The sequence below is a fragment of the Triticum dicoccoides genome, chromosome 6B, assembly GCF_002162155.2.
Source record: "Triticum dicoccoides isolate Atlit2015 ecotype Zavitan chromosome 6B, WEW_v2.0, whole genome shotgun sequence".
In the NCBI taxonomy this organism is placed as follows: domain Eukaryota; kingdom Viridiplantae; phylum Streptophyta; class Magnoliopsida; order Poales; family Poaceae; genus Triticum; species Triticum dicoccoides.
Genome location: NC_041391.1, coordinates 159,689,612 through 159,706,508, shown reverse-complemented (window position 1 = coordinate 159,706,508; position 16,897 = coordinate 159,689,612). Strand labels below are relative to the sequence as shown.

Here is a 16,897-nt window from a genome sequence, read left to right as displayed (position 1 = left end):
TTCATCGAATTCTACTTTCCTCCCACTTACTCCTTTCGAGAGAAACTCTTTTTTCCAGAAAGGATCCGTTCTTGGCAACAAAGATCTTGCCTTCGGATCTAAGGTAGAAGGTATACCCAATGGTTTCCTTAGGGTATCCTATGAAGATGCATTTTTGCGACTTGGGTTCGAGCTTTTCAGGTTGAAGTTTCTTGACATAAGCATCGCATCCCCAAACTTTTAGAAACGACAGCTTAGGTTTCTTTCCAAACCATAGTTCATACGATGTCGTCTCAACGGATTTAGACGGAGCCCTATTTAAAGTGAATGTAGCTATCTCTAGAGCGTATCCCCAAAATGATAGCGGTAAATTGGTAAGAGACATCATAGATCGCACCATATCCAATAGAGTGCGATTACAACGTTCGGACACACCGTTACGCTGAGGTGTTCCAGGCGGCATGAGTTGTGAAACAATTCCACATTTTCTTAAGTGTGTACCAAATTCGTGACTTAAATATTCTCCTCCACGATCTGATCGCAAGAATTTTATCTTTCGGTCACGATGATTCTCTACTTCATTCAGAAATTCCTTGAACTTTGAAAAGGTTTCAGACTTGTGTTTCATCAAGTAGACATACCCATATCTACTTAAGTCATCAGTGAGAGTGAGAACATAACGATATCCTCCGCGAGCCTCAACGCTCATCGGACCACACACATCAGTATGTATGATTTCCAATAAGTTGGTTGCTCACTTCATTGTTCCGGAGAACGGAGTCTTGGTCATTTTGCCCATGAGGCATGGTTTGCATGTGTCAAATGATTCATAATCGAGAGACTCTAAAAGTCCATCAGCATGGAGCTTCTTCATGCGCTTGACACCAATGTGACCAAGGCGGCAGTGCCACAAGTATGTGGGACTATCGTTATCAACTTTACATCTTTTGGTATTCACACTATGAATATGTGTAACATTACGTTCGAGATTCATTAAGAATAAACCATTAACCATCGGGGCATGACCATAAAACATATCTCTCATATAAATAGAACAACCATTATTCTCAGATTTAAATGAGTAGCCATCTCGCATTAAACGAGATCCAGATACAATGTTCATGCTCAAACTTAGCACTAAATAACAATTATTGAGGTTTAAAACTAATCCCTTAGGTAAATGTAGAGGTAGCGTGCCGACGGCGATCACATCGACCTTGGAACCATTCCCGACGCGCATCGTCACCTCGTCCTTCGCCAGTCTCCGCTTATTCCGCAGCTCCTGCTGTGAGTTACAAATGTGAGCAACGGCACCGGTGTCAAATACCCAGGAGTTACTATGAGTACTGGTAAGGTACACATCAATTACATGTATATCAAGTATACCTTTAATGTTGCCGGCCTTCTTGTCCGCTAAGTATTTGGGGCAGTTCCGCTTCCAGTGACCCTTCCCTTTGCAATAAAAGCACTCAGTCTCAGGCTTGGGTCCATTCTTTGACTTCTTCCCGGCAACTGGCTTGCCGAGCGCGGCAACATCTTTGTCGTCCTTCTTGAAGTTCTTCTTACCCTTGCCCTTCTTGAAGTTGGTGGTTTTATTGACCATCAACACTTGATGTTCTTTCTTGATTTCTACCTCTGCTGACTTCAGCATTGAAAATACTTCAGGAATAGTTTTCACCATCCCCTGCATATTGTAGTTCATCACAAAGCTCTTGTAGCTCGGTGGGAGCGACTGAAGGATTCTTTCAATGACCGCCTCGTCCGGGAGGTTAATGTCCAGCTGGGACAGGCGGTTGTGCGACCCAGACATTTTGAGTATGTGCTCACTGACAGAACTGTTTTCCTCCATCTTACAACTATAGAACTTGTAGGAGACTTCATATCTCTCAACCCGGGCATGACCTTGGAAAACCATTTTCAGCTCCTCGAACATCTCATATGCTCCATGTTGCTCAAAACGCTTTTGGAGTCCCAGTTCTAAGCTGTAAAGCATGCCGAACTGAACGAGGGAGTAAACATTAGCACGTGACTGCCAAGCGTTCATAATGTCTTGGTTCTCTGGGATGGGTGCTTCACCTAGCGGTCCTTCTAGGACATATGCTTTCTTGGCAGCTATGAGGAGATCCTCAAGTTCCGGACCCAGTCCGTATAGTTGCTACCATCATCTTTCAGCTTGGTTTTCTCTAGGAACACGTTGAAGTTCATGTTGACATGAGCGTTGGCCATTTGATCTACAAGACATATTTTGCAAAGATTTTAGACTAAGTTCATGATAATTAAGTTCATCTAATCAAATTATTTAATGAACTCCCACTCAGATTTGACATCCCTCTAGTCATCTAAGTGTTACATGATCCGAGTCGACTAGGCCGTGTCCGATCATCACGTGAGACGGACTAGTCATCATCGGTGAACATCTCCATGTTGATCGTATCTTCCATACGACTCATGTTCGACCTTTCGGTCTCTGTGTTCCGAGGCCATGTCTGTACATGCTAGGCTCGTCAAGTTAACCCTAAGTGTTTTTGCATGTGTAAAACTGTCTTACACCCGTTGTATGTGAACGTAAGGATCTATCACACCCAATCATCACGTGGTGCTTCGAAACGACGAACTTTAGCAACGGCGCATAGTTAGGGGGAACACTTTCTTGAAATTATTATAAGGGATCATCTTATTTACTACCGTCGTTCTAAGTAAAAAAGATGCATAAACACAATAAACATCACATGCAATTATATAGTAGTGACATGATATGGCCAATATCATATAGCTCCTTTGATCTCCATCTTCGGGGCTCCATGATCATCTTCGTCACCGGCATGACACCATGATCTCCATCATCATGATCTCCATCATCGTGTCTCCATGAAGTTGCTCGCCAACTATTACTTCTACTACTATGGCTAACGGTTTAGCAATAAAGTAAAGTAATTACATGGCGTTAAATCATTGACATGCAGGTCATACAATAATTAAGACAACTCCTATGGCTCCTGCCGGTTGTCATACTCATCGACATGCAAGTCGTGATTCCTATTACAAGAACATGATCTCATACATCACAATATATCATTCATCATTCATCACAACTTTTGGCCATATCACATCACAAGGCAATTGCTGCAAAAACAAGTTAGACGTCCTCTAATTGTTGTTGCATCTTTTACGTGGCTGCAATTGGGTTCTAGCAAGAATGTTTTCTTACCTACGAATAACCACAGCGTGATTTTGTCAACTTCTATTTACCCTTCATAAGGACCCTTTTCATCGAATCCGCTCCAACTAAAGTGGGAGAGACAAACACCCGCTAGCCACCTTATGCAACTAGTGCATGTCAGTCGGTGGAACCTGTCTCACGTAAGCGTACGTGTAAGGTCGGTCTGGGCCGCTTCATCCCACAATACTGCTGAAGCAAAATAAGACTAGTAGTGGCAAGCAAGTTGACAAGATCTACGCCCACAACAGATTTGTGTTCTACTCGTGCAATAGAGAACTACGCATAGACCTAGCTCATGATGCCACTGTTGGGTAACGTTGCATAAAATAAAAAATTTCCTACGTTCACCAAGATCAATCTATGAGTTCATCTAGCAACAAGAGAGAGAGATGCATCTACATACCCTTGTAGATCGCATGCGGAAGCGTTCAAGAGAACAGGGTTGAGGGAGTCGTTCTCGTCGTGATCCAAATCACCGGAGATCCTAGCGCCGAACGGACGGCACCTCTGCGTTCAACTGACATACGGTCAGCGTGACGTCTCCTCCTTCTTGATCCAGCAAGGGGGAAGGAGAGGTTGATGAAGATCCAGCAGCACGATGGCGTGGTGGTGGATGCAGCAGGGCTTCGCCAAGCAACTACGGGAGGGAGAGGTGTAGCAGGGAGGGGAGGGAGGCGCCAGGGTGTTGGGTGCGACTGCCCTCCCACCACCCCTCTTTATATAGGGACCCAGGGGGGCGCCGGCCCTAGAGATGGGATCTCTAGGGGGCGGCGGCCAAGGGGGGTGGAGTGCCCCCCAAGGCAAGTGGAGGCACCCCCTCCCCTAGGGTTCCCAACCCTAGGCGCAGAGGGGGCCCAGGGGGGGCGCACCAGCCCACTAGGGGCTGGTTCCCCTCCCACTTCAGCCCATGAGGCCCTCCGGGATAGGTGGCCGCACCCGGTGGACCCCCGGGACCCTTCCGATGGTCCCGGTACAATATCGTTGGACCCCAAAACTTTCCTGATGGCCAAAACTCGACTTCCCATATATAATTCTTTACCTCCGGACCATTCCGGAACTCCTCGTGACGTCCGGGACTCCGAACAACTTTCGGTTTGCTGCATACTCATATTCATACAATCCTAGCGTCACCGAACCTTAAGTGTGTAGACCCTACGGGTTCGGGAGACATGCAGACATAACCGAGACGGCTCTCCGGTCAAGAACCAATAGCAGGATCTGGATACCCATGTTGGCTCCCACATACTCCTCGATGATCTCATCGGATGAACCACGATGTCGAGGATTTAAGCAACCCCGTATACAATTCCCTTTGTCAATCGGTACGTTACTTGCCCGAGATTCGATCGTCGGTATCCCAATACCTCGTTCAATCTCGTTACCGGCAAGTCACTTTACTCGTACCGTAATGCATGATCCTGTGACCAGACACTTGGTCACTTTGAGCTCATTATGATGATGCATTACCGAGTGGGCCCAGAGATACCTCTCCGTCATACGGAGTGACAAATCCCAGTCTCGATCCGTGTCAACCCAACAGACACTTTCGGAGATACCTGTAGTGCACCTTTATAGTCACCCAGTTACATTGTGACGTTTGGTACACCCAAAGCACTCCTACGGTATCCGGGAGTTACACGATCTCATGGTCTAAGGAAAAGATACTTGACATTGGAAAAGCTCTAGCAAACGAACTACACGATCTTTGTGCTATGCTTAGGATTGGGTCTTGTCCATCACATCATTCTCCTAATGATGTGATCCCGTTATCAATGACATCCAATGTCCATAGTCAGGAAACCATGACTATCTGTTGATCAACGAGCTAGTCAACTAGAGGCTCACTAGGGACATATTGTGGTCTATGTATTCACACGTGTATTGCGATTTCCGGATAATACAATTATAGCATGAATAAAAGACAATTATCATAAACAAGGAAATATAATAATAATCCTTTTATTATTGCCTCTAGGGCATATTTCCAACACATAAACTATTATTGTTGACATTACCCTTGAGGTAAAAGGTTGGGAAGCGAAACTATAAGCCCCTATCTTTCTCTGTGTCCGATTGAAACTTCATACCCATAAGTATCACGTGAGTGGTAGAAATTGTGAAAGACTAAATGATAGTTGAGTATGTGGACTTGCTAAAAAGCTCTTATATTAACTCTTTTCGATGTTATGATAAATTGCAATTGCTTCAATGACTGAGATTATAGTTTGTTAGTTTTCAATGAAGTTTCGGATTCATACTTTACATTGTGAATAGATTGTTACTTTATCATAAGAAATCATATGACAATATATATGTTGTTGTTCTAAAGATGATCATGATGCCCTCATGTCCATATTTTATTTTATCGACACCTCTATCTCTAAACATGTGGACATATTTTCCGATATCGGCTTTCGCTTGAGGACAAGCGAGGTCTAAGCTTGGGGGGGTTGATACGTCCATTTTCCATCATGCTTTTATATCAATATTTATTGCATCATGGGCTGTTATTACACGTTATGTCACAATAATTATGCCTTTTCTCTCTTATTTTATAAGGTTTACACGAAGAGGGAGAATGCCGGCAGCTGGAATTCTAGGCTAAAAAAGGTGCAAATAATAGAGACCTATTCTGCACAACTCCAAAAGTCCTGAAACTCCACGAAAGTCAGTTTTGGAATATATTAAAAATATTGGGCGAAGAAAGCACCAGAGGGGGGCACCCACCAACCACGAGGGTGGAGGGCACGCCCTACCCCCCTGGGCGTGCCCCCTGCCTCGTGGGCCACCTAGCAGGCCCCTGACATCCATATTCTGATATATGGTGTCTTTTTCCCTGGAAAAAATCATAAGGAAGCTTTCGGGACGAAGCGCCACCGTCTCGAGGTGGAACTTGGGCAGGACCAATCTAGGGCTCCGGTGGAGCTATTCTGCCGGGGAAACATCCCTCCGGGAGGGGGAAATCGTCGCCATCGTCATCACCATCTATCCCCTCATCGAGAGGGGGACAATCTACATCAACATCTTCACCATCACCATCTCCTCTCAAACCCTAGTTCATCTCTTGTATCCGATCTTTGTCTCAAAACCTCAAATTGCTACGTGTGGGTTGCTAGTAGTGTTGATTACTCCTTGTAGTTGATGCTAGTTGGTTTATTCGATGGAATATCATATGTTCAGATCCTTATTGCATATTAATACCCCTCTGATTATGAACATGAATATGATTTGTGAGTAGTTATGTTTGTTCCTGAGGACATGGGAGAAGTCTTGTTATAAGTAATCATGTGAATTTGGTATTCGTTCGATATTTTGATGAGATGTATGTTGTCTCTCCTCTAGTGGTATTATGTGAACGTCGACTAGATGACACCTCACCATTATTTGGGCCTAGGGGAAGGCATTGAGAAGTAATAAGTAGATGATGGGTTGCTAGAGTGACAGAAGCTTAAACCCTAGTTTATGCGTTGCTTCATAAGGGGCTGATTTGGATCCGCATGTTTCATTCTATGGTTAGGTTTACCTTAATTCTTCTTTCGTAGTTGCGGATGCTTGCGAGAGGGGTTAATCATAAGTGAGATGTTTGTCCAAGGAAGGGCAGTACCCAAGCACTGGTCCACCCACATATCAAATTATCAATGTAACGAACGCAAATCATATGAGCATGATGAAAACTAGCTTGACAGAAATTCCCATGTGTCCTATGGAGCGCTTTGCTTTATATAAGAGTTTATCCGGGCTTGTACTTTGCTACAAAAAGGATTGGGCCACCTTGATGCACCTTGTTTACTTTTGTTACTTGTTACCCATTACGAATTACCTTATCACAAAACTATCTGTTACCGATAATTTCAGTGCTTGCAGAGAATACCTTACTGAAAACTGCTTGTCATTTCCTCCTGCTCCTCATTGGGTTCGACACTCTTACTTATCGAAAGGACTATGATAGATCCCCTATACTTGTGGGTCATCAATATCGTCATAACTATTCGTTTTTCTACCAATTGCTCAATAGTAATTTGTTCACCCATCGTATGTTTTCTTTCAAGAGAGAAGCCTCTAGTGAACCCTATGGCCCTCGGGTTTGTTTTCCATCATATATTTTCAGATCTATAAACGAAAAACGCAAAAACACATCGTTGAGTTTTATTTACTTTTTATGTGTTTTATATCTATCTCTATTAGATCTCACTCTTGCAAGTGACTGTGACGGGACTAACAACCCCTTTTTCGTGTTATGTGCAAGTCTTTGTTAGTTCGTGCAGGTGCATCTATTGGAGACTTGCTTATTCCTACTACTGGATTGATACCTTGGTTCTTAACTGAGAGAAATACTTATCTCTACTTTGCTGCATCACCTTTTGCTCTTCCAGGGAAATAACAACGCAAAATAAAGAAGTAGCAATGATGACAAGAACAATCCATGTAACCCGAAGCAACTTTTAGGAGTTTTAGGGGTAGTTGAAAGTTCTTTGCTTCATTTGTTTCTTGTCGTTGTTTAGGTCCCTTCGTTAATTCGGCTCTTCTATTAGTTTCCCTCTTTTTTATCTTGTGCCTCTTCATGAGCATGTCCTTGACCCGTCGTGCCGTGTTGTGGAGCGACGTGAATTTGTTGAGCGCTTAATCGCAAAAGGAAAAGACGCTCAGCGAGCCCCCCGAGGAGGATGTGTGCTAAATGCATGAACTGTGTGCGGAAAACACGCTTGTTTAATGTGTCAATGTCTTGCAATGGTGCGCGATGTCATTGCTTTTAAAATGTTATGGTTTATGTTACCCTTGCGCACAACCAAGTTGGCCAGCGTATTCATCTGCCGCCTCACTGGTTTCTTCAAAGAAAAACAATTCACTTAAAGTTAATTTTAAGGCTTGACATTTGCTTAAATGCTGAAAACAACAATTTCAGGTTTCGAGCCTTATCCAGGCCTTGTTTCATGAAAAGAATTGTATCATCAGCATTGCAGAATAGAGAGGCCACCATCCACAGGGTGTAGCACTCCTGCAATCTGACCGTCCTACTTGACGCGATCAATCAGAATAGCCAACGTGTCAGCAACAATGTTAAATAACATTGGAGAATGAAGGCAAAATCCTAATGATCCAAATCCTCAAAAACTCTATGAAATTCCTTTGATTGAAGGGAGCACTGGATCCGAGTCATTTTTTGTGCCATCCTTTCCTCCTCTTCTTTGTGATTTCCCATGACCCCGACTTCGCTAACATTAGAAGCTTGTAGTATTTTTGTCTGACATATCATTAGCTCGAAGTTTGGCGGTTGGCCATAGCACTTTTGATATGTCTTGGTGATCATGATGGAGGTGGCAGCGGTGACGATATTGATATATGAAGTTTAATTAGTCAATCATTCATATGTTAGTTGATTCTTTTTGTTCTCGCTATAACTATTGGGGTACGATACCTCCAAATACTTGGGTATAATTGTTGTATGAAAGATCTTTATCTTAGTGCGTATTTTTGGCGTCTTAAGGTGAGTAGTTTGATTGGAATCGATAAGTGTGATTGTCTACTAACAAAACCGCTAAATCAATAGTCTCGGTTATCATAACCTTTGCATCATAGTCGTATTATAACTCTTGTTAAAAGCTTGTCAACCATCTGATGGCAGCGGAGGGTGCAACTGGCTGCCGGGATACGTAGTCGATCGATCTGGTATCTCAATCGAACGCGCCACAAAGTCAACGGTCTTGATATGAAGTTTAATTAGTCAATCATTCATATGTTAGTCCATTATTTTTGCTCTCCTAAGACTTGGCTATAACTATATTGGTGTACGATACCTCCAAATACTTGGGTATAATTGTTGTATTAAAGATCTTCATCTTAGTGTGTATTTCGGCGTCTTAAGGCACCTAGTTTGATTAGAATCGATAAGTATGATTGTCTACTAACAGAAACGCTAACCAATAATCTCGGATATCATAACCTTTGCATCATAGTCATATTATAACTCTTATTAACAGCTTGTCAACCATCTGATGGCAGCGGAGGGTGCAACTGGCAGGGATACGTAGCCGATCGATCTCGTATTCAATCGAACGCGCCACAAAGTCAAACACGCGGGCACTTCTGTCCCTTCTCAATCCGCTCTGAAATAGTCCTTATAGTACATCATTTCAATCAACACAAGAATAGTTATCGGTTCCGTAGCATATTCTCTGCTCTATCTGGATTCTGGGGGCGGAGCCCGAGACGATGATGCAAGCGTTGCAAGATCATGACGTCGTCTCTGTAGCAGGTTCTAGAAGGCACAGTCAAGTGCCCAGCCCTCTGAATGTAGCCACAGTTGCACAGGAGACATTGATGGTGCATGTGATGGCCTAGTGCTAGTGGAGAGCTGTTACGCGCATCAGGGGGGAATGGCGCATCAAGTAAAGCCGGCCACTCATGCAGGTGCCGACGGGCATATAAGCCAGCCATTTTGATTCCCTTTAGCAATTAAAAAGATCACGTCGCTATTTGTATATATGGCTAATGTGCGCTGCGTGTGTTGTTAAACAAATGGCATGCAGATAGTGGCACTGTACAATACAGAGGAGATGTTTCAGCAAATTAGCAGATTCTGCAGTAACACAACGCTCGCTCAGAGTGCCGGTTAGCCCGGACGTTTGAGGCTTCATCCGGACGCTTGAGGCGGGTATGGGGCGGCGGTTGATGATGCTTCCTTGTGTCTGTACCGTTGTACATAAGAAATAGTATACAATATCGTTACCGATAAGAAGATAAGAATGCTAAAGCGACCGCTGATATTCAGCCACGGGAGATTGATGTCACACTAATCCATCGCAGCACTACTACAAAATTGAGCTAGCCTTCCCCAGCTTTTTTATGACCTCCACTAAACAATTGCTTTCTCCGGCCCGGCAGCGACGGAGCAACCACAGTTCTGTTTGGCCATGAGACAATCAATCAGACACAGATCGGTCGGGGTTACATATAGCGCCAATCCGTTCCCTCGTTTCCCACGTCCCCACGAATTTAAGCCACTGATTGATCGAGCGCTCGACTCGTCTCTCCGTGCCGTACGTGCGCCCACGAAGGCGGGCAGGCAGCGATGGCCGGCGAGAGCGACGACCGGGGCGCCGCGCGCGCGCCTCACGTCGCGCTGCTCTCGTCGCCGGGCATGGGCCACGTGGTGCCGGTGGCGGAGCTGGCGCGGCGGCTCCACGCCGAGCACGGCTTCACGGCCACCGTCGTCACCTACGCCAGCTCCGACTCCGCGGCGCAGCGCGCGTTCCTGGCGTCCCTCCCGCCGGCCGTCGGCTTCGCGTCGCTCCCGGCCGTCCCGCTCGACGACCTCGTCGCCGCCGGCGCCGCCATCGAGACGCTGCTCTCCGTCGAGGCCCAGCGCTCCGTGCCGGCGCTGGCGGCGCTCCTTGCGGGCCTTGCGAAGGACGGCAGCCTCGTCGCCTTCGTGGCGGACCTCTTCGGCGCCGACACGCTGCGGGCGGCGCGCGACGCCGGCGTGCCGGCGTACCTCTTCTTCCCCTCCAACCTGCTGATGCTCTCCCTCACGCTCCACCTCCCGCGCCTCGACGGTGAACTGGAGGGCGAGTTCCGCGACCAGCCGGAGCCCGTCAGGCTGCCCGGCTGCGTGGCCGTGCCCGGCGCCGACATCCTGCAACCGCTCCAGGACAGGACCAGCGGCGCCTACCGCTGGATGGTGCACCACGGCGAGAGGTACCGCGACGCGGACGGCATACTTGTAAACACGTTTGACGCCATCGAGCCCAACGCGGCGGCGATCCTCCGGCAGCCCGAGCCGGGGCGCCCGCCGGTGTACCCCATCGGGCCAGTGATACGGCAGCCTGACGACGGCGACGGCGATGCCACCGGCTGTATCAGGTGGCTCGACACACAACCCGACAAGTCCGTGTTGTTCGTCTCGTTCGGCAGCGGAGGTGCGCTGCCCGCGGCGCAGATGGACGAGTTGGCGCGCGGGCTGGAGCTCTCCGGACAACGGTTTCTATGGGTCGTGAGGAGTCCCACCGACAGTGGGGCCGACCCCGGTGCCAACTATTACGACGGGTCGAAGAGCAAGGACTATCCACTCAAGTTCCTGCCATCTGGGTTCCTAGAGAGGACCAAGGAGGTGGGCCTGGTGGTCCCATCCTGGGCCCGCAAGTCAGGGTCCTCGGCCACCGGGCCACGGGAGCCATGTTGACGCATTGCGGATGGAACTCGGTGCTAGAGAGCGTGATACACGGTGTGCCGATGATCGCGTGGCCTCTATACGCCGAGCAGAGGGAGAATGATGTGATGTTACATGAAGAAACCAAGGTGGCACTAAGACCAAAGGTTCGAGGAGCAGATGGGATGATTCTTGGTGAAGACATCACGAAGGTTGTGAATGATATGATGAACAGTGAAGAGGGGGATGCGATGCGTACGAAGGTGACAGAGCTCCAGAAAGCGACAAGGAGTGGACTGGCTGCAAGTGGCATGTCGCACAAAACGCTTACTGAGGTGGTGAGGAAGTGGAAGGAGCGTATGTTTGCATGATGATGCCATTTATCAAGGCCATCAGAGTCGTTAAAGGGTTGATGTACGAGACCAATTGTGCATTGTATGTTATGCCATAACTCATAATGTGTTTTAGATGAAATGGATGTGAAGCATGCAACGATGATTATGTTATTATTCACTGTTAATTTCGTTACATATTTGTTCCATTGTAATGTCAAGTTACCAATTGATTATTTTCTTAGAAACATTTTTTATATGTATTGATAACTAAGTGAGCAAAGTACAAAATTATTTGGCTGCACCAACATTCATATATTACATAGTAAATATAAAACGTGCTACCATAAAGACCACTGATTGATGACATTGGTTTTTATACAACCCACACGCTATATTGTGAGAGAATTAACGTCTGTGCAAACAAGAAAGTATTATTTCATCCACTCGATTATCTTGCTTCATCGGTGCCACCCATTCATGAGATGTCTCTCATGTGCTTTCTCTAGTGTGGATCACATTGAATTGGGCCAAGCATCTACTCGTTCCGAGTTCATAAAAGTGCATGCATGGACACTAAGATTTGATATATTCCTTTTACTTGAAGATATGGTCTTAAATTAGGGTTTATAGTTAGCTCATGCACCCAATAAACTTTACTTTTCTTCAAGCATGACTCCAAATTCTCCTATAAAAGATGTGCTCCACTTCCTTTGTATTTATATGTGCTCTCCTAACAATGCTGGATTTGAGAGAGAACAGTGGCAACTAGTAGTAGTTGTATGTGCAACATGTTGTGAATATGAGGCATCGAGGAACACACCCCATCAACTGTTAACATGATTATTGCTCATAGTAGTACATCACATGGCATGAAGAAACTTGTGGAAGGGTGATTGAGTGATGGAGTAAGATTGGAAACTAAGTTGCTAGCAGAGCAAGCATGATACTTGATTGTGGACTTGTGGTCTGGAGGAGGGTATTGGAGCGAGGTACTAAGGATAGAGAGGTTGTGTTGATGCAGAGGGCGGTAGGTGAAGGTCCACATGATTTTGAACCCAAAGACTAGCAAACTAGGTTAGGTCTTTGTCCATGTAAATACTAAGCCATCCATTTTCACCAGTTTACACTCCAAATCCACATTCTGGAAGGCTCCTTTAACTTAGTTCTTTAAGACAAACCAGGAAAAAAAAGATGAACAAGATAAGAGTGAAACTAAAGAAGAGAAGTTAAAAAAGGAAGGGCATGTTCTAATGCAACAAAGAAAGGAGGATGTCGACCACAGTTGCACTCAAAGAAAGGCACTTTTACTTCCTAGAACACTAACGGCCTCATTTTCTATTTCAGTAGCAACAACATAAACTACACATGTTCCAACTCCACCAGATTCTTTGTTTTGGAAAGGGACAACAACCCAATAGTACTTAACCCTTCTCGAGATCCATCTTGTACCCTTTATCATTGTTGCGCATGAAAATGATAGTTATGTACATATTCTCGCACACTACCCCATCAACAGTCCATGTTATAGATCTGGAATGGCCATGCACTTCATGTCGCGCTATGGAATAATTCGTGTTTTTTAGCAAAATGGCTCTAAAATGTATCAAGGCTTAATGATGCCCTTTGTTGTGAGGGTTATCACAGGCGCTTTCCATCAACACATATTTCCTTATGGTATTTTTTGTGAAATTACCTTAAAATGGAGTTTATTGTGGTTTATTGTTGGTGCATTGATATCCGAGTCTCCTAGAAATATTCCCTTGTTCAAGCATAAAAGGCCTTATAAAGGACACGTTGTATTTGGCCTTAGCTTGATATATTTTTCGAAACAAGTTATCATGATATATTCACTCATATATGCATCTAGTTTTCCTAATGCAACCTACTAGTAATAATCGTTATCCCCATACTAGTTCCCCTCATAACTAGAAGAAGAACAGAGTCAAGACTCTATATGACAAATAAAAGAACTAGCAGTTATGATGAGTTACATGTCTGCAATGTTGCTCGGATTTAAGGGTATCAGAAAACATGTCCCGGGATGTTTTGGGACGAGTTGTGCTTAGAATGAAGACCATCTTTGGAGAATTCGGGGTTAAGGATTCTATACACATGCGGCCATGATGACATCATGGGCAGAGCCAACATATATGCATTCCCTCATGTAGTAAAATGGAGCCCTAAGGTCTTCTTAACATGTTTATATCTATGGGGTTTTCTTTCGTAGAACAAGCAATGTGCTTCTCCTAACAAAATCAACGAACTCAAATGCAATTCTAACATCTTACATGGCCTAAGCAACACAAAACCAAATTCCTATAAAACTAACCATACCTAATTTTATACTTCCTCCATCCCAAAATAAGTGTCTCAACTTTGTACTAACTTTAGTACAAAGTTGTACTAAAGCTGAGACACTTATTTTGGAACGGAGGGAGTATTTACCAAAACCCAATATTTTCCAAGTGTCATACTAACTCATGTGATTCCTCACTAACAATTAAAATGTGTTATCTCATTCGACCGGGTTACTTTACTAATTCATTAAGAACTTCCATAATAAAGAATAGTTCCAACACAAAACACTAGCATACCATCTTAAGAAATCACATCACATTTTGGTAATGAGGTCCAAGTGGTATTCATTATTCTGTTTTTACTTCTCAAATGTGTCTTGCGAAGGTAAGTAGTTGTTTTGCAACTTATAAAGTGGTTAAGTGTATGTGTAGTCAAGCAACTATTTGAGTTCCTAAGGTGCAAATGACATGGTTTTTTATGTAAAGTATTTTTACAGTACTATTATTTAGAGTTTACATATCAATGTAACATTCTAAGTTTCATGTACAACAACTGCACAAATTCAAAAAGATTGGTGTACATAGTAGTTAATGCCAGTAAAAGGATCCAATCTTCATGTTCTTGTGTAACGCGCACCCAAAAATTTGGTACCATATGTTTGCATTATGCATTGAACAAAAATCTACTAGGAATGAAAGTTCTAGGGAAAAATGCAGCTCTAGCATGAGTAGTATGTGACCATGTAGCAAATGTATGGAGTGTACAGCTCTCACCATTCCAAAATACTTGAAGTTTTAAGTTTGTCCTAAGTCAAACATTGCTAAGTTTGACTAGGTCTATTAAAAAAATGTACCAACATCCACACAAAAATTGTTTCATTAGATTCATAAAATACATATTTGATGTTTTATTTATAATATTTTTTTTCAATATACATGGTCAATCTTGAAGAAGTTTGACTTGGGGTAAATATCAAACTTCAACTATTTCGGAACGAGGGGAGTACTTACTTCTGTCCCCATTTTTTGGGTTCATTATCCACTTATCTCGTGATTAGGGATCAAATATATAATCCATGTACCCTACAGGTTTCACATCATTTAACTTTGAGCTTTTGGTGAATAGTATTGTGAGTCAATTAAAAAATGAATAGCATCGTTAGTCATAAGGTGGAGTTCACATATTCATATGTAGTCCAGTTCTGTGCCCATTGTCCAATCATCTTTGCTCTCTTTGCCATGATATATGTAGCCAAACCAACACAAAGGCAATAAATATTCCAAAGAGAGAGATCGGTAGTGATGTATGATTGATTGGGTCGAGTTGGACATATCCGCAACATTGGGAATGTGAGGAAACTGAAAATACATTTACCATGGGTGATTTGAGCAATGTTATTGAAGGAGTTGCTGCAACGTTCCTAGTTAATTACCCCTAACATCTTGCATGTGTGGTCTATATGTTGATATACTAAGACAAAAAGAAGGGGAGACTTCTTGAAAATATGCTCCATTTTAATCACTATACTCTTAGCCATTTAAGACTTTTAATCATGAATACAAATTCAAATACACCATTAGGTTGATAATTAATTATGAATATGTGATGCACAATTAGAACTTATGTCCATGTTCGGGTGCTTGTTCATTTAATCTGAAACTAAAACAATGTAAGCACGATTAATGATGATCATAATCTATCAAAGTGCTCATAATCTATAGATCGCCAGGCTCAATGAAAGTGCCAAACTATGATTAGAGGCCTTACATGTGTATTTTTTTTAGAAAAAATACAAGTGGAAACAATCTATTCAAAATTAAACTCATTAAGCTACGCGTAAAGGACGACCAACCAGCTATGCCACGTGGCGCAAGCTGGCCACGGTGAGAAATCTTTTGAAAAAAATTAGATGAAGGTGTGGATTATTTTTTAAATGTAATTTTTTATTTTTAGATGGAGGTGAGGACCTCTGGTATTTTTTAAATGAAGGGTTATGCAAAGTGGCACTCACTGATAGGCTGCAGTGGTAAGAAAAATGTACTTCTTTTTTTAGATGAAGGTGAGAATTTTTTTGAGATGTTTTTTAGACGGAGGCGAGGACTCTATGTATTCTTATAAAATAAAAACGTGTGCATAGCTTCCTCTCAAGTGGCGCCACAGGGTGGCGCCCCAACCACTAGTGCTGAGCAAAGATAGCATGTTTTCAGCAAAGAGAAATGCACCGTTTGGAAATGTTAAAAGGAATGATGTTTTGCTTCAACCACAAAGCGGCCACGTAGACAGGGAGAACCTTTGCTATACAAAACATGAGCACAAAAGAATGATCAAATGTGAATGAAAAATACTATAGCTAAGGATGCAAGCGGGGTGCGTTTGCGGCCAGCACCACGGTCCATACATGTAGTGTTAATCTTACATCCAACATTGAACTAATTGACCAGTTTCATGGGATAAGTCACAAGTGTACCACCGCTTGCACCTCTAGCCGTTGTTGAATATAGTGTTCCTGATATAAAAAAAGTAGAAGAAACATGCAATGGCAAAAAAAGCTTCACCACCACTGTGGCACGATGCACACACGGGTCACGGGTGGATGCATGACCTGGCACTGATATTCCTTGCGCCAGATCCCTGTGCTCCGGTCGTCGAGGTCAAGAAGGAAGCATCGCACATGCCCATGTACGCATGTTGCCACATTATGTCCTCGCACCATCGCACATCTTCCCTTCACCTCGCGGCAAAATACTCTCCTTGTGCAGGATCCGAACGCTCCGGTGAACTGAGTTGATGAAGACTCCTGATTTGTGCTCTCCGAACCCTGCAGGCAGTGGAGACATCCGATGCAAGCTCGCATTTAGTCTTGTGATGGATTTGAACCCCGCTTTTTTGAAAAGGATTTGAACTTTTTTTTTTGAATTT

The 16,897-nt window shown here is 43.9% G+C and overlaps 1 pseudogene; it reads left to right on the top strand.

Moving 5' to 3' along the window:
- The first annotated feature begins 10,022 nt into the window (after window positions 1-10,022).
- On the top strand, window positions 10,023-11,875 carry LOC119325855 (annotated as a pseudogene).
- The last annotated feature ends 5,022 nt before the right edge of the window (window positions 11,876-16,897 follow it).